This window comes from Bos javanicus, chromosome 21, assembly GCF_032452875.1.
Source record: "Bos javanicus breed banteng chromosome 21, ARS-OSU_banteng_1.0, whole genome shotgun sequence".
In the NCBI taxonomy this organism is placed as follows: domain Eukaryota; kingdom Metazoa; phylum Chordata; class Mammalia; order Artiodactyla; family Bovidae; genus Bos; species Bos javanicus.
Genome location: NC_083888.1, coordinates 25,620,102 through 25,642,443, shown reverse-complemented (window position 1 = coordinate 25,642,443; position 22,342 = coordinate 25,620,102). Strand labels below are relative to the sequence as shown.

Below are 22,342 nucleotides of genomic sequence, written 5' to 3'. Positions count from 1 at the left end.
GGATCAAACCAGAGTCACTTATGTCTCTGGCATTGACAGGCAGGTTCTTTACCACCAGCACCACCTGGGAAGCCCCTGTTTTCTCTTAAGATGGACCACAAATGTGAAATCAAGCAAACACAAGCAGCAAAACAGGATATTGTTCTCTCTTTATTAACACACACCCTCAATTTATGCAGCAGTCTCATTTTAAGAATTATGGTACTGAAAATATAAAACAGCTTCCATCCCAAAATGTCAACTGAATAATCACTGCAATTGATTTGGTCTTGAGAAGTAAGCTTCCTCACTATTATCAGACAGTAAAATTTTAAATTCTAGAATGTAAAATTCTAACGCTCAGTCAGAGTGAGGTATTAAGAGATACCTATAATTGGGACTGTTTCTTTGTTGTTGGCTGTACCACAAGGCATGCACGATCTCAGTTCCCTAACCAGGCAGGGACTGAACCCCAGCCCCTTGCAGTGCAAGTGTGGGTGTCCTAACCACTGAACCACCAGGAAAAATCCCAGAATCTGTTCCTTATTAGAGACAACCAAACCAAGGATATTGGTGACAAATCAGCAAGGTTCTGTGCTATTTTTCTAGAATATTTTACCCCTGATTTTCGTAGGAAGACAGCATCATAAAGAATAATATTAAAATTTTTATCTACATGGAACTCATTCTGTAAAAGGAATCAGACAACAGGTCCTGCCCTGGCAACCCATTTCCTTCAAAGGGATAATTATTCTGAGAAAATTATCAAATCATTAAAAGGATAAAATATGGCTTGGAGTTTAATCATATACAAATCAGCAATTAAACATCTAGATTCATCAAAGATTTTTGTGATTTTTTTACATTTTCTCTCATTATCATTTACACTTCCTCTCATTTCAGGTGCATCTCCCTTTACTCATCTTCTCTGATAAATCAATCACCTAATGAATAGTGTCTGACATCTTACTGACTAAAAAGACAATACAACATTAATGAAATCTTACTTTGGAATTAATTCCTTTGATGATTTCTCTTCCCCCCTCCATGTTAAATGACCGTTATCTTCTGAATCAAAACCTAGGATATGTGATCTAACAAGATAGAATATTTTATTAAAAAAAAAAGTACCTTCGGAAAGGGTGCAGGGAATGGGCAGAAATATCGGACTACCTGAAATTTCTATACTACTTCCAGGTATGTGACCCTGCATTTTATGGATGCTAAAAAGTTGGTATTACTGAAATATTTCAGAAGTTGAGAAGCCAATAAAAAAATACTTGAAAACTGAAATGTCCAAAGGTGTGTGGGTCCTGGACTTGTATCTCAGTATCTCATCACCGGCAATCTGTCTTCCTATGTACAAAGTTCAAGTTTCAAAGCTCTAAGTAGCAGCTCTGCACAAATGTCTTCAAAACATGACTCTAGCCCAGACCTTTCTCCTAAAAGGTCTCTCTTTGCTAACTGCCTAGAAATTCACTTAGATGTCTTATCAACTCTGCCAGTAAAAGATCATGGCCCAGGACAAACCAGAAGCTTATAGCTAAATCAGAGTAGTAGGACAAAAGAAGAACAGAAATAAGAGGGTCCATGATAAATTCTTTACCTGCAATGTCTCCTCCAATCTTCACAATAATATCCCTTACAAGTACGACTATTATCATCTCCACTTCAGAAATGAGGGAACAGAGGCTTAGTGAGATTATGGAACTTGCTCAGGTCAAACGGCTAGTAAGTAACTGGTAAAACAAGGATCTAAATCCAGCGAGTCTAACTTCAAAGCTCAAGCACCTATACTTTTAAAACCGCAAAAGGAGACGAGATATACACAGATTCTAGCATGTAAGGTGTAGTCATTGGTCAAGTCAAGAAGCATTCTCAGAGCACCACATATGTGCCAGATACAAAGGAGACCAAAAAAAGAGATCTGAATTTAATTCTCCACTTTACCACTTAATAGCTATGTAACCAAGGTAAGTCTCCAGCTTTACTCTCAAATGACTCAGAAAATAAAATATATATATGCCTATATTTTTACACAGAGAGAGAGAAACAATATAAATCAGATGGGAAAAAGCATAACAATTAACTGAGAATCTGTGAAGAGGGAATGGGACCTTTTTGTACTGTTCATGCAGCTTCTATTTAAGTTTGAAACTAAATCCAAGTAAAAAGCTACAGAAAAACTCACAGTGGTATCAAAACAAAAAATTTTGTGACTTTCTCTGGTCGCATTCAGTGGCTTAGGTTTAAAAGCAGAGTATATAAATGGTAGAACTGCTCCAAGACTAGAAGCTAAGAATACTAGGAAGAAAAATGATTGAAGAGGGAACTGAAGCGAAGGAAAAGAAAGAGGAAGTACTGGGAGTGAGGTCTTGATACAGCTTAAGACTAAGTGTGGTGGGGAAAAGGGGAGTGAGAATTGGAATGACAGGAGGCTAAAGCCAGAGGAACAGTAGGTAGCATTCAACATTTGTCATTTAGGAAACATAAATTAACCCCACAAAGAGATGCCACTTCATGTCTACTGCTAAGTCACTTCAGTCGTGTCTGACTCTGTGCGAGCCTATAGAGGGCAGCCTACCAGGCTCCCCCATCCCTGGGATTCTCTAGGCAAGAATACTGGAGTAGGTTGCCATGTCCTTCTCCAATGCACGAAAGTGAAAAGTGAAAGTGAAGTCGCTCAGTCGTGTCCAACTTGTAGTGACCCCATGGACTGCAGCCTACCAGGCTCCTCCGTCCATGGGATTTTCCAGGCAAGAGTACTGGAGTGGGGTGCCACTGCCTTCTCCATCATGTCTACTAGAACAGTAAAATTTAAAAAGACTTACTACTGTATCAAGTGTTGGCAAGGTTAAAGAGAAAAACTCACACATTCCTGATGGGAACACAGAACACAAAAGAAACTTAGGAATACAGTTAAACCATTTCTTACAAAGTTAAACATGGAGTTATCACATGATTCAGTAATTCCAGTTCTAGGTTTCTACTTAAGAGAAACAAAAATGTATGCCACACAAAAACTTACACATAAATGTTCATAGCAGCATTATTCAGATTAGCTGAAAATTGGAAACAATCCAAATGTCCATTCGGAGAAGGCGATGGCACCCCACTCCAGTACTCTTGCCTGGAAAATCCCATGGACGGAAGAGCCTGGTAGGCTGTAGTCCATGGGGCCGCACAGAGTCGGACACGACTGAAGTGACTTAGCAGCAGCAGCAAATGTCCATTAACTGGTAAATGGATAAAGAAAATAACTACTATTTGGCAATAAAGGACTAACCCAAGACAGTCTTTTCAACAAATGGTGCCAGGAAAATAGAATATCCATGCAAAATAACGAAGCTGAACCCTTTACCTTATACCACGTGCAAAAATTAACTGAAAATGGATCAAAGACCTAAACAAAAGAGCTAAAACTACAAAACTTCTAGGAGGAAACACATGGCAAAAGATAAAAATACTTAATATCTAGAATATATAAAGAACTCCTACAACTCAACAAACAATTTAATCCAAAAATAGGCAAAGGACTTGAATAGACGTTATTTCCAAAGAAGGTATACCCAAGCATGGCCAATAAGCACATGAAAAGATGCTAATCATTTAGCATGATTAGTGCTGAAAACATCACTAATAATTAAGAAATGCAAATCAAAACCAGAATGAGATACCACTTCATACCATTAAGATGGCTATTCTCAAAAAATCAGTACATTTTGCTGAGGATGTGGAGTAATTGGAAGTCTTCTGCATTGGTGGTAGGAATGTAAAATGGTACAGCCTCTGTGGAAAAGTTTGGCAGCTTCTCAAAAAGTTAAATATAGGATTACTTATGATCCAGCAATTCCACTTCTGGGTATATACCCAAAATATTTGAAAGCAAAAACTAGAACAGATATTTACAATGTTTATACCAGCATTACACAATAGCCAAAAGGTAGAAACACTCCAGTGTTCTTGCCTGGAGAATCCCAGGGACGGGGTAGCCTGGCGGGCTGCCGTCTATGGGGTCACACAGAGTCGGACACGACTGCCCCGACTTAGCAGCAGCAGCAGAAACAACCCAATGGCCATGGATGGATAAAAAAACAAAAATGTGATAAACATACATACAATGCAATATTATTGCCTTGAAAAGGAATGAAATTCTCATATATGCTACTAGATGAATGAACCTTGAAGACATTATGCTAAGTGAAATGGGTCAGACACAAAGGATAAACACTGTTTGATTCCACTTAGATTAAAAAAGGCATGGGGTGGGGGGTGCGGAGGATGGTGGAGAAAAGAAGGGAAAAAAAGAAGAGGCAAAAAAAAAAAAAAAAAGAAAGGGGAGGACCAAGCTAATGACACACATTGCTACATGGATATACCTCACAAAAACAACCTAGATGAAAGAAGCCAAACTCAAAAGACCATGTATTTAATGATTGAATTTATATCAAATGCTGAGAAAGAACAATCTACAGAGAAGAGAGCAGGCTATTGGTTGGTTACCCAGGACTGGGGATGGAAATGAGACCTGTTTAGAAACACTCAAAGAATCTTTTTGGAGTGATAGAAATGTTCTAAAACTGGAATGTCCAGCTAATCTAGACAAGATTAGCTTTAGTATTTAACTTTTTTGATGATACAATATTTGATATAAAATACATGCAGCCTATTTCCCTATCTGTAACTTACTCAGAAGCTTATATGACTTGGGTTCATAGATAGATTCTTTATACACCCAGATGCAAAAATGAACACAAGGTTCTGGCTAACATTAAGGAGATTATTAGCATTTTAAATCTCTCAGATGAAGTGCGTTCACACTTTGCCTAATCTTCCTCTTATACAACCAGGTCTCAAGCTTTTATTATATGTGAGGAATTCAACAGCTATGAAATTCAAAACTAACCACACATGGAAAACTACCTTAATTTTTCCTATATTTCAATCTTTTATCTTCTTACATTCTAGGGATGCTAAAATGTTCTGTATCTTTTTAGGCAGGTTCCAAAAAACTGTCAGAACTACATCTTTGAAAACATTAGGCTTTGCCAAGTTGTTGTTGTTGTTTCTTGAACCTCATGGCATGCAGATTCTTAGTTCTCTAACCAAGGATGGAACCCACGCCCCCCTGCCCTTGAAGCAGAGTCCTAACCATTGGACCGCCAGGGAATTCCCTCAGGCAACAGGTTTGTTTTTTTTTTTTAATCTATTTTTTAAATTTTATTTTTAAACTTTACAATATTGTATTGGTTTTGCCAAATATTGAAATTAATCCGCCACAGGTATACATGTGTTCCCCATCCTGAACCCTCCTCCCTCCTCCCTCCCCATACCATCCCTCTGGGTCGTCCTAGTGCACCAGTCCCAAGCATCCAGTATTGTGCATCGAACCTGGACTGGCGACTCGTTCCATATATGATATTATACGTATTTCAATGCCATTCGCCCAAATCATCCCACCCTCTCCCTCTCCCACAGAGTCCAAAAGACTGTTCTATACATCAGTGTCTCTTTTGCTGTCTCATATACAGGGGTATGGTTACCATCTTTCTAAATTCCACATATATGTGTTAGTATACTGTATTGGTGTTTTTCTTTCTGGCTTACTTCACTCTGTATAATAGGCTCCAGTTTCATCCACCTCATTAGAACTGATTCAAATATATTCTTTTTAATGGCTGAGTAATACTCCATTGTGTATACGTACCACAGCTTTCTTATCCATTTATCTGTTGATGGACATCTAGGTTGCTTCCATGTCCTGGCTACTATAAACAGTGCTGCGATGAACATTGGGGTACACGTGTCTCTTTCAATCCCGGTTTCCTCAGTGTGTATGCCCAGCAGTGGGATTGCTGGATCATAAGGCAGTTCTATTTCCAGTTTTTTAAGGAATCTCCACACTGTTCTCCATAGTGGCTGTACTAGTTTGCATTCCCACCAACAGTGTAAGAGGGTTCCCTTTTCTCCACACCCTCTCCAGCATTTATTGCTTGTAGACTTTTGGATCGCAGCCATTCTGACTGGCAGGCAACAGGTTTTGAGTTTGTCTTAGAAGGAAGGACTGCTAACAGCTCAGAATGGTGTGTGGGGGGAGGAGGAAGGGGCCGGGGAGACGCATTAGTAAGCAGGGGTTAGCCTAGAAGTCACATGGCTGGGTGGTAAAAAGGGACTTTGATATGGCAAACTTCAGTTCAAAGTATGCTAGCCACTCACAAGCTAAGGCAACCCTAGACAAATTATTAATAGGAAGTGTTTCTAAATCATCTCACTTGTTAAATGAAGGTAACAATACTTCCCCCTCTTAAGGTTGTTGGGTAACTACCTCAGAGAACCCTTAGGACAGAATCAGCTGGTAAAAAATTCAAAAGGTGATAAGAAATCACTATAGAACTTTAAGCAGAGACAGACGTGAATGAACAGTGAAGAATGTATTATAGAGAGCCAAAACTAAAAGTGAAGATCAGTCAGGGTACTGTTTTAGTAATCTAAGAAACCAAACTGTCATGCGTGCTAAAACAGTGAAGAAAAAAAGGATTGATTCCAGAGTTACTATGGATTTTAAATCGATGGGAAGTTGTGGCTAACTGGGAAGAAAAGAAGGAAGGCTCAGAGCGACACTTGGGTTCTGACATGCATGGTTATACCACCGCACATTTATTTTGAGAGTAGGGGAAAAGGTCTTGAAGGACACTGCTGGGGAGGACAAAATAAGCCCCTTAGCTTTGATGAGTTTAACACAGGTGTGGAAGAAACATTCATGGAGCGTTCGATGAACAGGAGTCTTAGGTGCAAACAAAAAATCTGTATTTAAGACACTAATCTCAGAACCATTAATATATAAAGATGTTAACTGATGATATGGGACTGGAGATTATCCCAAAGTATAGAGTAAGAATAGTGTTAAGGTCAGAATCCTATGAAATTCCAATACTTAAAAGCTGTAATGAGGAAACAGCAAGGATAGATCTCAAAAACAAAAGGAAGCCCAGGCACATCACTAAACTTAGGGGAGGAGTCTCAAGAAGTAAAGCGTAGTCAATATACTAAGTTCTGCTAAGAAATCACGGACCTACCAAAAACGTGGGAGTAGGAGAAGTAACCAAGGTGCTTATTTGTGGAGGAAAAAAATGGGTATAAGGATAGAAAGATCTGTTCGCTTCTACAAAAACAGTACTAACCATAATGTTTTGAGTTCATTTTTTTTCTAACAATATACAAAAACACAGAAAATCAGATTCAGCCAAAGAGGTTAATATACATTATCAGTTAATAAATAAGCATTTTCAAGTTACAAAAACAAAAAAAAACTCCTAAAACATTTACCTACTTTTATAAAGATGCCATAAAGGGAAAACCATTGCAAAACTGTAAAGTCCCCTTTTACACAAAGAGACATTGTAACTACTAAGCCACAGTTTCAAGGCTCTTTCACATTTTACCAACTTTCTGTCCATTAACCTTTTTCCTCTGTCATTAAGAAAAAGAAATCAATACATTCTCCCTGAATGAAGACTAACAACAGACACTGAATGTATTTAATATCCTTCCTCTAAATCACTTTTTTCTTTCACTCTAAAAGAATAAAATAGAATTACTGCTACTGTTATCTGGTCTCAATATTAGGTCATTTAGAGATTCTTCTCCCCCTAGAAAATTGGCCTCTACCCTCGGAATGAAACTAATGTACTAAAAGGATACTCCTTAGTTCAAACTGTCCACCAGAAATCAGCAGTAGAAGTACAGAAGAGAAACAATGGAAGATTATCTGTTCTGAAAAGCATTGCAAGCAGATTCTCCACTGTCTGAGCCACCAGGGAAGCCCAACGTTCTAATGTTACCAGAGTACTAGGAGAGGAGGTAAATCTTTATCTTGCCTACTCACTAAAATATAATCTATAGCCAAATTTGAAATGACTTTCACTAAAACTGTTATATTTACAATTACCTTCATCTCTACCTGGCAGCAATAAGATGAATCAGTTAAGAAGAAAATTAAATACATTTTCTTAAATTCAGAACAAAGGAAATATGATACAAATGTTTAAGCACCAACATAAATTTTAAATATTTAGGTGAAACAATTGTTCTACTCATGAATCAAGTATTTAGATTATCTGTATAAAATCCTGACACACCTAGCAAACTTAAATGGAGAAAATGTATTTCACAACAACTGCTTCATTAATTAAAAGTCATCAGTTTTAATTTTTTTCTCATCCATTTCAAATGTTAAGAAAACCAAAATATCTGGGGGGGAAAAGTCACTCCTAAGCCACAACAAACAAAACAGACATGAAAAAAAACTTCCCCCATAAATATACAAAAAGCCAAAGATTTATCAGCAAAAATTTACAGAAAGTAAATTATTTAAACTGAAAAATGAGCTGAACTATTTAATTCAAGATTATGCATACATGCTTAACTACTGGCTCCACCAGTGAATTAGAACTTAACCCATGACTTATCACTGACTCCTATTTATAAATTAGATTTTTTTAATGTCTTATAGAATTTTGCTTTAAAATAACTTTTTAAGTTTATTCTGGAACATGAGTTAACAAGGTCACATCCTGACAATCCTAGCCTATTCTATTTAACAGACTAGCTGCCAAGCACATACACAATGCGGTCGTTATTGCCAAAGAATGCTCTTAAAGACAAACGGGAAGAACACAGGACTAGAAACACACTATGTGTACATAAAGTCATCTTACCTTCAACTGAAAACCCAACAAACACTAGAAAAGTGCTAATATTTTAAAACCTGGATTTATAACATAGATCTATGTTTCTATATTGTACTTAAAAAACCAGAAATGCACAAAGTGACAAAGGCTATTCATATCTGTTCAGAGTGAAGTTAAGTATTACAGCTCCCTCTCTAAAAATGTTTCTGATGTTTTTCTTAGAAGAAAATCCTCTGATATGTGCTACCAGAAGAAACATGTACTGAGGAAAACTTGTGTGAGCAACAATTCCAATGTAAAACATTAAGCCCTGTACTTAACTGATAGCAACACACACAATACAACCAACAAAGATATAATTGCTCACTTAAATAGGCAAAAATTCTCCCAATTTTCTTCAGCTGATTTTAATGTCCAGAAAATGGATTCAGATTCATCTACATCTTAGAAAACGGAATTTAAAATAGCCTATTAGTTTAGGCAAAAACTAATCAACAAGTCAGACACCTTCAGAGGCACACTTTAATGAGAACACTTAGGGGCTACCCATTAGAGAAATTTTGAAGCACATTTTTCTGGTGGCAATATAAACTGGAATAACCTTTTTAAAAAGCAATTTGGCTACTGAAGTGTTTATAGCCTTTGATCTAGGTAAGCCCACTCAAGGGGATTTTCCCAAAAGAAACACAGAAGAAAATATCTTGAAATTTACACAAAGAGGTTTATTCAGCAATACCATTTAAAATGGTGAAAAATTAGGAACAATCTAAATGTAAAACAGGCAAAAAACTAGGTAGATTAAGGTCCTATTAACCTAAGAGAATTCTATAGCAAATGAAATGAAAACAATTTTAATAATAAATGATACAGTTTGATAAAAAATAGAAAACTGTCTTTATTCACAATTATGGGAAAAATATAAGAATATGGTAAGGTACAGAATAGAACAGGGAAATAAATAAGACCATCTCACAACGATCTTGTGGATATTTGGGTGACTTTTCTTGATTTTATTACATAGTATTGCTTATGCAATAGATGGAGCAGAAAGCATTAATTTAAAACCTTTTGCGTGATCTGAAAGAAGCAGCATAGTAAATACAAGTATACTGACTGAAATGCTTAGGTGGCATTTGGGCCAATTATTCAAATTATTCTATACCTTAATTTCTATGAGATCAAAGAGCAACAATATAAAAACAAGGGCCTCTAAAGGAAACTTCTGGTACTGAAACATAGTACAATTATTTCTTAAGTAAGAAATGTCAATAGATTCATAGACACTTTTTAAGTTTTGGCAGCCTATCTATACTTCTTAAAAATATAAATTCATTCATTTGCTGTTTCAAAAGGGTGTTGATTGCTATGTCCACCTTGAAAGAAATGAAGTTTGAAAGGAGGACAAAGTTTTACCTTGTTCTATATAAAATGAATCTATGATCTTTTAAAAAAAGCAAAACTAAAATTATGAGCATACTAAAAAGCACCAACACATTGGTAGATATAAAATACACTCAAGTTTAAAAAGAGGGGATGTATGCTGGGGGATAAAAAAAAAAAAATTAACAGTTGGCATTTCAATTCTTTAAAAAGGACACATTTAAACCTACTACATATATCTGTCTTTTAGCAACTTCACATCTTAAGTTTAAGGAAAATGACATAAACAGACCTTCTCCTCAAGATGTCATTTATAAAAACTGACAAATGACTCTTCAAACATCCAATCCGAGAGAAAAGACTGTTACTGGAGATGGTTTTTATGCAAGTATTTTTTAATGACACTTAAATTCTGAATTAAAAATAATGATAAAAGAAAGTCAAGTTTGATTCTCTGAACACCTATTTCCTGTCCAAACAGCCCTTTTGTTCTGCTTCCCTGCTTAATTTTAATGTTCAGTTTGCATCAGAAAATACCAACAATGACAAAAGCTAGCATACACAGAAGCACAAAGGAGCAAAAGTGTAAAATAAAGGATCATTAAAAGATTAGAACAAAAATCCTACCAACAAAACCTCCACAATTTTCTGTTTGCTTCACCTCAGATTAACTTCACTTGAAGCTGCACTCCAAAGCAACCAAACCTGAATACCAAGCTCCACCTTCTCCAATTCTAGTGGCTGAAGAGTCAAATCTCCTCCCTGTTAGTGAAACTGATAATTGTGATTGGATACGGCTAATATCCATTATTTTAAAGAACTTTTCCTTGCTAGCAGGTTAGGTTAAACATACTAAAACCCCCTGGATAAGCTGGTTTCTTAAAGAAACAGTAGGTAATGTTTCAGTTTTCCAATCATATACTATTTGCTTACTCTTTTGTCTAGGTAAAAAATAAATAAACCAAGTAACAGCAATGAAAATCTCACAGAAGAAGTGTTAATTTGCAGTTCAGTGACCAAGTGTTTAAAATACAATGCCTTCAAATGAAATTATTTGATTTTTTTTTTTTTTTTAACAGAGCCTGAGAGTGAAGTTATGCTTTATAAAGACAAGATTCCTTTTTCAATAGAGTTCACATTTGGTATGAAAATTCTAAAACAGCAACAGAAATCCACCACAAAAATTTTGCTAATGAGAACAAAATAGTATTTTCTCTAAGACTTAACTGTATCTTAAATGAAAATACATAGCACTAAAATATTGAATGCAAAAATTTCTAAGATATCAAATACAACATCACAAGAATAGAGTAAAATTTTCAGTGACATCAGACTGATACTTCTATTTAAAACTGAAGAAAAATGAGGCAAATATTATTTCTATGTCACCACACTTACAGGTCTGATGTCATGTTTTGCAAGGTTAATGCTTATCCATTGCAAAAACAAGGAGAAGACAACTTGTTCTAATGAACATGTTCAAGTATAAACTTCAGGATGGTTCAAGTCATTTTCTTTTTTAGTTTTTTTTAAAAGAAACGTGGACACTATTTTGCATCCTACTGAGATATTACTCTAAGGTGGCACAGTAACCCTAAGGGAGAGCTGAAGGGTATCCTCCTCTTAAAATATAAGTTACATTAAATGTTATTTTTACTACAGAGATTCTAAAGAGATTCTGACTTTTGAACAAAGATCTTTGGTCACTTTGTACATTACAAAATTTGCTGTATTTTAAATTTTGCTGTATGCTTAAATTAGAACCGTTTACGTTTTTAGGATTGATCCATTAACTATTACTCTGACATTCATCATTATCTGATTGAATGACAAATTTAAAGAGTATTCACCTCTACCAAAATTGACTAACTTATAAAAAACTCAAAATTAAAACAAATCAGAGTAGCTCCTTCTTAAAATATATTTTCAGTTACTTTACGTAAGAACTTTTCATTTAAATTTCATTTTCTGAGTTAAAAATCTTGCAAGCATTTTTTCCTCAAAGAAAATTCATCCATTAAAACAATATTTTCTGAGTTAAAAATCTTGCAAGCATTTTTCCTCAAAGAAAATTCATACATTAAAACAACATAAAGCCAACAAACTTATTTTGAATACAACGGGAAGTCTTTGTAAGAAACTGAAAATGCACATAATTGCAACTAGACATGAATATGGAGTAATACCCCACAGAAGCCCAAACAGCTGCATAATCTATTATGCCTTTTAAGTGGACAAATTGAAAGAGCCAATTCACAGAGGTCCAGTCCCAAGATCCTTTGCAAGGATTCACAGCTTTGAATGCCCAGTACTTCACAAGTCAAGTTCAGGTTTTCTTCCCACTGTGTGGACACATGTAAAAAGACCCTTGGAGTAGAAGAGGTACAGGAGCAGACAATAGAAAAAATACACAATTTGAGTTACAGCATCAAACTTGAGTTACATCATAAAACAAGTTTTAGATGGCCAAAATTTTATAGGGTTATAGAAAAAGAGACAGCAAACATTTACTTTTAAAATTTGGCAAACATAAAATTAGTATTCAGCTATGGGAACCAAATGAAACCTTTGTTCTAACATCAATTTTTCACATCAAAGTTTAACTATTTGTGTACAACAAAGACGTAGAACATACACTAATCTAACACCAAAATCCCCTCCATTTATAACCAAAAGAAAATATAGATGGAAATATAGACTGAACTATTCCAGATGGTTCAAAGACCTCCAGGACCTATTTAAAAGAACTGCAAGTTGATAAATATCATTTTAGGTGGCTTACAGATTAAAAGTAAGAGTATTTTATTCCTCTTCTAAATCCGCAATAGAAGAAAACAACAGAAAAAATAACTAAAAAGAGAGCGATACCACAACTGAGGTTATCTGAAAGTAACTCTGCTTCCTGGGAACAGGGAGGCAGCAAAAGGGTCAAGGCTTCCTCAAGGCTCCCTGATTGCTTGTGACATCACTTTTCCAACATCAAGTATTCAAAGGGTGTACTCTTTGTGAGAGTTCAGAGGTTTTCACAAATCTATCAACTGAAAACAGTTTAGAAGAGACCAAGCCACTAAACAACTTGGTCTCATTTCACTTACTATTAAAAAGACCCTATATAAAAAGGCAATACCTAGACTTTTAGGAATAACCTTTGGTACGTTCAGAGCAGGGGGAAAACTTCCACGGAATTTTCAGGGACTGAGAATGGCTCAAAATATTCTTCCTACAACAGAAATTATTCCTTGGCAGTAATATCCCTGAGTGCTACAGGTAGTTAAGGCAACAGCTGGTGAAATAGTTGGTGACAATAGCAAAACATGACTAGGATCACTAAGGATAAAGTCTGAAAACCATCAACTGATGGAGGAAAAAAATATTTAAGAAATATTTCCCTGACAAATACACAGTGTCTACAGAAGTGAGGTTATGTATTTGAGTTTGCAACTCCTGATGACTATCTTCTCATTAAGAGAAAAAAATACAAAGTGAGTATGGGGGAGAAGGAGGGGGGCAGTGAGGGTCCATTCAGGAGAGTACAAAACACAAAGGAAACATTTAGGAAGTAAACAGGTAAAAAAGCATAAACCAAGCTGAAAAAGAGATATCTTTCTGTAAGACAGTAAATTGTTCTAAGTCTAAAGAAACAGACAAGGTCACCAATAAATGTAAATTAAAAAGGAACAGGGATCATAATATGGAGACGAAAGTATAAGTAAAAGAAAAGCATTCATAGTCCTCAATTATTTAGATTTAATAGTCATGAATTTTCATGTGCCAAACAACACACAATCGATCATCTAAGTTAACTGCTACACAAAGAAAAATGACAGAAAACAGGTTGGCAGACTTTAAATTCCCTCTCTGGTTAGCAGCCTAAAGCCAGAAAAACATAACCAAAAGATGAATGATACACAGCAATTATTTAATAAGGACAGTTCTTTATTTAGCTATCAAAAGAAAAGCTTCTTTTCTCAACAGTCATAGGAAAAAAATTTTAAATTACAGTCCAGAAGAAAACCAACAATTTTAAAAAGCAAAAGTTGAATAGGTAATGTTTTCTACCTACTGAAAAGCTTATTCATTCATCAAACATTTTGAACACCTACTATGTATATGCTGGGCACCACTGGCTGCTGTGAACGCCATAGTGAACTGTCCCTCCATTGTAGAAACTTACGATCTAGAGTCAGACCAGTGCTGACCACCTAGAAAATAATGTGAGTCCCATGCAATCTTCAACTTTCTGGTAGCCACATTAAAACACTACAATAAAGTTAAATTAACTGTCATAAATATTTTCTGTAACAGGAAATATGTAAAGTAGCATTACTTCAATATATAATCAATATCTTAAAAATTGAGCTCTTTTCCCTTTTTTGTGCTAGAAATCAAGCTTATATTTCATACTTACTGCACATCTCAATTCAGACTTGCCATATTTCAATAGCCAGATATGGCTACTTAAATACTGTAGCTTTTAGCCACATAATTATTCAGAAATTAATATAAATTTTCATTACTGCACAAGACTCTTTATCTCTGCTGTCCACTGTAATAGCCACTAGTTGCATATGGATACTGAGCACCTGAAATGTGACTAGTAAAACTGAGGATATGAATTTTTTACATTATTTAATTTTAATTTAAATAGCCACAAGTGGCTAGTAACTACAAGATTGAAAAGTACAGCTCTAGGAGAAAAAGACTGCTAAAACAAATCACATGCATTTAATGAACTGCAGTTGTTACAAGTATTTACAAAAGAAATGTCCAATGGGAAATGGGAAATTAATAAATATAACCAACAGAGAACTTAACCTGTTTTGCCAGCATTAAGGGTTAATTTATCAAAGGAAATCACAATTTAGCAAATGCGGACAGCCTATGCAAAGATCCTGAGTGGGAGGAAAGTGAAAATACAGTAGAAATAATGAAGTAAAGTACCAAGGAGCAAAATAATCCAGCTTATTTGTAAGTGACCAATTTGGATCACAGACTATAAATAGGATAGGAAGGTGGTGAAGCGGAAGCAGCCTTAGCACTTGGAAATAAGTCTTGCAATAAAGTCTGCCCCACTCTCTTCACTCAGTAAACTCCAGCCATTCCAATCTCCGGTCACCTCCTAAATTGAGCCAGGTTCTTTTTGTCCCGTTTACTCGGGAAACTTGCCCCAGTATTTTTCAGATCTTAGAAGTCAGAATCACAGTTCCAAAATTTCTATTCCATACATGGTTTGAGGCAGTAATCCAACTGGAGGATATGGTGTGGAGGGGGTGGGACAGGGACTTGAACCTGTTTGCAAGACAATTTTTACAAAACATGTTTACAGAACTAATTCAGTGTGTCACTTTTTTTTTTTTTTTTAATGCTGTGACAGACTGGGGAAGTTAAGAAAACTTCCAAAACACACACACCATCACTAACTTTAAACGTTACATTCTCAGAACATCCCAACTAGCACCTTCCAATCTCTATCAGCACACCCTACTTCTCTCCTTCCCAGCAGTTGTCATCTGAAAACTCTACGCAGTGGTCTGTTAACAGCCTAGCTCTTCCAACGGACAGTAAACTCCATGACAGCAAAGATCCTGTATCATTCATCTCTGTCTCCTCAACACTTAGCACAATGCCCAAGTAGCATAGAGGAACAGCTGAATGAAAATTGCCAACAACAAAAAAAAAGAAAACTGCAACAGCAGGGATTTTAATAAAGATATTACAGGTTAAATGTAAAGGAAAAAATACCTAAACTAGGCTCAAAGGAAAACTTAATGGCATTAAATTTTTTTCATTATACAACATAAAACATTAAGTAGAAATAACAGTATTTTCTAAATTAAAAAATTCAAGACCAAAAACAACCTGAAGACCCTAAGGAATCAACTAAAAACTCGAGGACTAACAAAGCAACAACTAAAAATTGTAGGGGGAGTTGGGGGAAGAGGATGGTAAAACTTAACAATAACAAAAGGAAAACACATTATTACTCCCAGTTACTAAAACAATGTGCACTGACTGGTACTGAATAAAAGCTAAAAAGAACCAAACATAAATGTATTTAGTATATGACAAAGGCAGCTTTATTTGAAGGCAAAAGAAAAAGTTTTCTTTTATGGGCCTAAAATAACGGATTAACTACTAAGGAAAACTAAGGACAATTTTTTCACTTCACATATTATGTCAAAATAAATCTTGGATGAACAGAAGAGAGAGATGTGAAAAATGAAACCACAAAGAACTAGAAGAAAACAGTTATCTGGGTAGGATAGTTTATTAACTATGAAAGTAGAAGCTGTAAAAACAATGTTATTAACCTAAACTTCTTAAAAGACAAAAACTTTTAATTATTAAAAAAGTAAATAAACAAAAGGCTAATGAAGAGCAAGGGAAAATGTTAGTAGGATGAGTCAAAGGGTGGCTATCCTAAATATAAACACCACTCCAATGAGCCAAAGACAAACCAGAAGATGTCCAGAACCTATACCTCTATTCATTATCATAACTCACTAAGAAATAAATTATAAATCTTATGAAAAGAAAGAAAAAATATCATTTCTGGTAAAGATAGAGAGGAAATGTGTACTCTCTCATATTTTTCATCGAACTTCATACAGGTTTGGTCAACTTATACTGCAATGTTAGTCAAACTTTTAAGATAAAATTTGTCAGTATTCATTAGTAAAAAAAAATGTTCATATACTTTAAGCAATTTTAAGACGGCTGAACCCTAAAGAAATAAGAAATACATAGTAAGATGTAGCTCTTAAGATGTTCTTCACACATTGTAATAGTGAAAAAAAGGATAAAGAAGCAAGTTATAAACAATAAGTGACTAGTTAAATTAACAGTACTTTCATAAAATGAAACGCCATGTACCTTTTAAAAATCTTATTTTCAATATATAGGGACCTAACAGTAAAGCTGTTTTTCCCAGTAGTCACGTATGGATGTGAGAGTTGGGACTATAAAGAAAGCTGAGCGCCAAAGAATTGATGCTTTTGAACTGTGTGGTGCTGAAGAAGACTCTTGAGAGTCCCTTGGACTGCAAGGAGATCCAACCAGTCCATCCTAAAGGAAATCAGTCCTGAATATTCATTGGAAGAACTGATGTTGAAGCTGAAACTCCAATACTTTGGCCACCTGATGTGAAGAACTGATTCATTTGAAAAGACTCTGATGCTGGGAAAGATTAAAAAAAAAAGCAGGAGGAGAAGGGGACGCAGAGGATGAGATGGTTGGATGGCATCACCGACTCAATGGACATGAGTTTGAGTAAACTTCGGGAGTTGGTGATGGACAGGGAGGCCTGGTGTGCTGCAGTCCATGGGGTCGCAAAGAGTCAGGCACGACTGAGCGACTGAACTGAACAGTAAAGCTGAGGAAATCCTTGCCCATAAGCAGTTTACTTCAAGCAGGGGATACAGACAATAACCAGATAAATCACTTCAGATGCTAGGTTCTCAAAGGACACAAAGAAGGTAACACAGCCAGCTGACAGGGAAAGTGATCTGAGATGGCGTCTCATAAGGAGTGACATTTGAGCAAAACACGACTGGGTGTTCAGGCAGAAAACAATTTTAAGAAAACTAAGCTTGGCATACGGCACTGCTGGGGGTACAGGAGTCAGGATGAGCAGCATAAGATAAGCCTGTGAGGCTGATAGGCCCAACAGTCTAGATCAGCCACAAACAAGGCCTGCCCAAGAGGTACCTTAAACGGAAAACACACAACCAATGGTGAAGACGGTCTGAAAAAAGATAAGTAAAATATATCCCATTAGTAATTTCTTACACTGACTACTTGCTGAATCACAGTATTTTGGGTTAAAAAATATTTCACCTGTTTCTCTTTGTAAATGTGGCTATTAGAAAATGTTTAACTACTTATGTGGTTCCCATTTGTAGCTCCTATTGTATTTTCATTGGACACTGTTGGTCAAGAGTATTAAAAAATCTGGATTTGTTTTGAGTCTGAGAATAAGATAATCTAATTTACACATTGAAACGATTGTTCTGCACAGGAAAGGGAGAGAACCTTGAAGCAAAGATACCAGTGAGGTGACTACCACCACCATACCATGTACAACAAAGGTGTTGAGATGGATCATATTTGGTTTAAGTTTTGAACACAGAAGCAGCCTAGTACTGCTTAGAATTCAACGTTTAATTGTTTAGGATAAGAAAAGCAAAAACAGAGAGACTGGTGGGATACCTGCCAAAATATTAATAATTACTCATTCTTTGTTAACTTTTCTGATGGTTTAGGGGGAAAAAAAGCTGCCCTCGTAATGAAATACAAAACTGAGGTTTGTTTTTGTTTTTTTAAAGCAAGATAAAATAGTCCTATCAAAACAAAGCCTCCTGACAACTTGTCTGCAGGTTGCGTGCACTGTTCTTAAAAAACAAAAAACACCACTTCTCATGTCTATAAAAAAGTTTATTCAAAGATATACATAAACTCTTATTACTTATATACACACCATTTTCAGGAAGTTAATTCTGCTTCATAATTTATCTTTGCATTGCTGTTCACACAATAAATCCCAAATCTGAGGCGGGGGTGGGGGGGTGGGAGTGGGGGTGGGGGGCAGGGTGGCATAAAAAGTACTTAATTGTGTGTTGCTAACATATCCTGATCAATACTCACCACACACCTTTCTCAAAAGTGTTCCAAAGGACACAATCAATGTAATTTCAGAGAATAATACCTTGGCCCTAATCATTTTCCTTAAAAGCTCTGTCATTTGATAGGTGCTTCACTTAACTAAAGTCTGCGTAACTGATAGGATAAACTCAGAACAGGTTTCTTTTACACATGTGTACTGGCACAAGAGAAGTTTTAAGAAACTTGCCAGAGATTAAAAAGTGGGAAAGGGAACCCCAGAAAAGTGATTTATTTTATACCCAATCAAGTGTTTTTTTCTACTATATTTACATTTTTGCAGTGAAAAGTTTGACAGTAAATAGTGCCAGACTTCTTAGCATGGGATTTCCAAGGACAAGATTCATTCGGATTGACAGGAATCCTGGTTTCTCATGCAGATGTTCAAAAACTATGAACCAATTACTATGGATATGAATTTGCCATCAAAAGATAAAAGAGAATCCTAAAATTTTTCATTTATTTCCAGTATTTCAATCTGTTTTACTCCTGAGTACCTAAAATGTCCCAATGAAATCTGCATTCACTCTAAAGCAACTCTTGCACTTGTGTACCAGGAGCCAGGAAACAAGAAATGTTCATGGGACACAGCTGGTGACAGCAAAACAGAATCAAAGACATAGGCTAAAGGCCCATGAGTCGTGGAAGATTAACACAGTATTAATCTTTATATTAACAGAGCAATGAAACGAGTGAACTACAGCCACATATTCTTTTTATAAAAAAGCTCAAAAGAAAAACAAACTAAACACACAGTCTGAGCACACAGACGTTATGTTGTGAAACGCAAGGGGATGGTAAACAAAATACACTAGACTGAAATGATGACCTCGGAAAGGACAGGCAGAGGTGTAAGACAGATAAGAAACTCATAAACATACGCAACTTTTGGTAATATTCCAACTTTTGGTTTGGAGATGGAAATCATGGCTTTTTATTACATTTTTATCTCTTTATACTCTATTGTGTACAGCATACTTTAATACTGTGTTGTGTGTGTTCATACCTTTGTGGTATTAAATACACTTTGAATACTTTGCTTAAAAAGCTGTAATTAACATACAATAAACTGCATATACTTAAGTGTAAAATGTGATCTGTTTTGACACAGGAAATTAAATCATCACAATTGAGATAATAAGCCAACAACCCCGAAATTCTCCTCCTGTACACTTCTGCAATCCCTATTTCCCTTAAATACATTTTAAAACGTAAAAGAAAAAAAAGTTTAAAAGATAATCTGTTTGGGAAATATAAATGTGCATATTCTGCAGAAAGAAAACATTTTCCCTTGAAGCCCTGGACTAAGGGTAACTCGGCAAAATGTCCTAAAATTGGTAACATAAATATTACGTAACTAACCTTAAAAGTCTATGGGATTTTACATTAAAACAAATTCCGAATTTGATTTGACAAGACGACTTTAAACCTCTTGCTCGGAGCATTAAATCATTAATAACGAACCAGTTTTTTAACCACCAAACAACTGTGTGTAACTTCTTCACACTGCTGAACTAATCTGAGTGTGAAGATAAATCATCGCAGCGTCTTAATCGGGTGGTTGATTTGGCAAAACTTTCTACATAAAAGTTAAAATCATCTCAGACGCATTATTCTTCTTTGTTTACGTAGTTAGACGGCAACGTGAAAACACTACTCCAGAGGAAAATCGAGAAATTCTGAGTCCACCCAACAAAAGCAGAGGAAAGAGAGGACCACCCCCCCCCGACCCCCTTTCCTTGTCTGACTTGCTAGACTTTCCCCCTGGCCGGTGGCTGGAAACACGGCAGGTGAAAAATCCTTCCAAGAAGGGCCCGGGCTGGGAGGCGTGAGGCGAGGAACTTGACCCGGGCCGGTGACAGGGACGCGCCAGAGGGCGCCCGGGGTCCCTCCAGCCCCCGCCCGCCAACTGCTCGGAATCGGAGGACAGCGGCGGCTCCCCACACCCCCGAGGCCTGGGGGCAATGGGGAGGGGGGGTCTCACCTCGGCGCGCCGCCCCCGCCCCCAGCGGGAAGCCCAGGACCTCGAGGGCCCGCCGCGCGTCCGGGGGAGTCCGCTGCACCTCGGCCCCTGCCCCCGGGGCCAGGAAGCCCCTCACCCCTCAGCAAAAGCCCGGCCCGGGCCTGCGGCCACCCACCACCTGCTGCGCCCGCCGGCTGCCCTCCGCTTCCTGCTCCCCTGGGCCGGGAGGGGCCGGGGGCGGGCCTGGCGTCGCCCGAGCCGGTGGGGGAAGGGAGCGGGAGGGGGAAGGGAAGCGCCGGTCGCCGGGGCCCCACGGGCCCCACTCCTCACCTGGCGGCGGCTCCCTCCGCCTGACGCGCTGCCTGCCGCCGCCGGTCGCCGCCGGTGAATGGGGACAGGTGAGGCCGCCAAACCCCTGGTAGCTCCGGCCCCGCCGCCGCCGGCCCCTCCGTCCGCTGTTTATTAAACTTTTCTGTTTGGTTGTTCGGCCTGTGACGCGACTACGGGGCAGAGCTCCGCGATTGGCTGGCGCCCGGCGCTGACGCGGCAACCCCCGCCCGCAGCCTAATTATTACCGGCCGGGGCGGAGCCGCAGGCCGCAGCCGGCGAAGAGGGGCGGGGCCAGGGCTCGGAGCAAGCTGCGATTGGCTGGAGCGTACGCAGAGGCGGGGCGAAGCGAGGGGAGACGCTCCTCCGGCCTCTCCGCCTCCACTGTCCTTCCTCCGCTGGGGCTTCCTCCGGGTGGTAGCGGGGCCGACAACAGGAGGGCGTTTCCTGGGGTCTAGAGGAGAGTCATCGAGTCTGGGGCGGTAGGTTCAGGTCCCTCTGCTACCTCGAAGGCGGCTGCATGTTCCTGTGCCGGATCGAGTAGCCAGAAAGAGTTGCGCTTCACCTGCCAGTTGTGCAAGAAGGAATTCTGAGCTTTCCCCCACGTGCAACATTGTGCCCCCACCCCCCATTTTTGCAAGCGCAGAATCCAAGGCCTGGGGCACTACTCTGCCCGGTCCTGAGCCACTGCTTGGAAAGATAAGGAAAACTAGTAGAAGCGAGCATGCACAGGTGTGTCCTCCCCGCCCCAACACACACACATACATGGATGCACACGCCCCCACAGGCACCTGGACCCCTGTGCAAAACTTTTTGCAGAAGTGCACGTCCACTTCCCAGCTGAGTGGACTTCCCAGCTACTGCGCTGGGGGCGTGGGGTGCTGAGCAGAATGGCTCCCCCGCAGCTTCTCACCCTTGGTCTCCGATGCAGCACAAGAAATATAAGCTCATAGTTCGAGGTCATTCAGTCTTGCCGTGATTAGAGGGGTTCAGATGGGGCTGGCAGGTAGAAGGTGGACCGGGTCCTGCGGGTCCTTTTTGGTTTTATATTTGATGTTTTGCTTAGGAATATTTTGGAAGAAATTTTCATGTTAAAAAAATGGAGTAAAAAATATTATTTGATTATTGAACTTTTTTGGTGCCCCTTAAAATTTTCCGTTTCAAAAATCTCACTATCCTCACCCTAGTTGGATCTCACTTGTGTGGAGAGAGAGATTGATGTGACTGACTAAGGTATTTTGCAATAGGCCTTTGGGATAAGAAGAGGTTAATTATAGAGGAGAGATAGGGGCCAGAAAGTTTTCAAGGAGGAGGTGGCATTGGTTTTTGGCACTGAGAGTGTGTA

General features: G+C 38.1%; 1 protein-coding gene across 3 annotated transcripts in view; it reads right to left on the bottom strand.

The window, feature by feature from the left end:
• The window catches only part of ZFAND6 (zinc finger AN1-type containing 6), a 54,908-nt gene extending 33,745 nt beyond the window's left edge, over positions 1 to 21,163 (bottom strand). The window contains exon 1 of one of the 3 annotated variants that reach the window (XM_061394568.1): positions 21,001 to 21,163. The gene's annotated coding sequence lies outside the window, so the exon portion shown is untranslated. Of the gene's footprint in view, positions 1 to 10,676; positions 10,763 to 21,000 lie in introns of those variants that run through there. The other 2 variants (XM_061394569.1, XM_061394570.1) reach the window with 2 other exon arrangements.
• Positions 21,164 to 22,342: the final 1,179 nt, after the last annotated feature.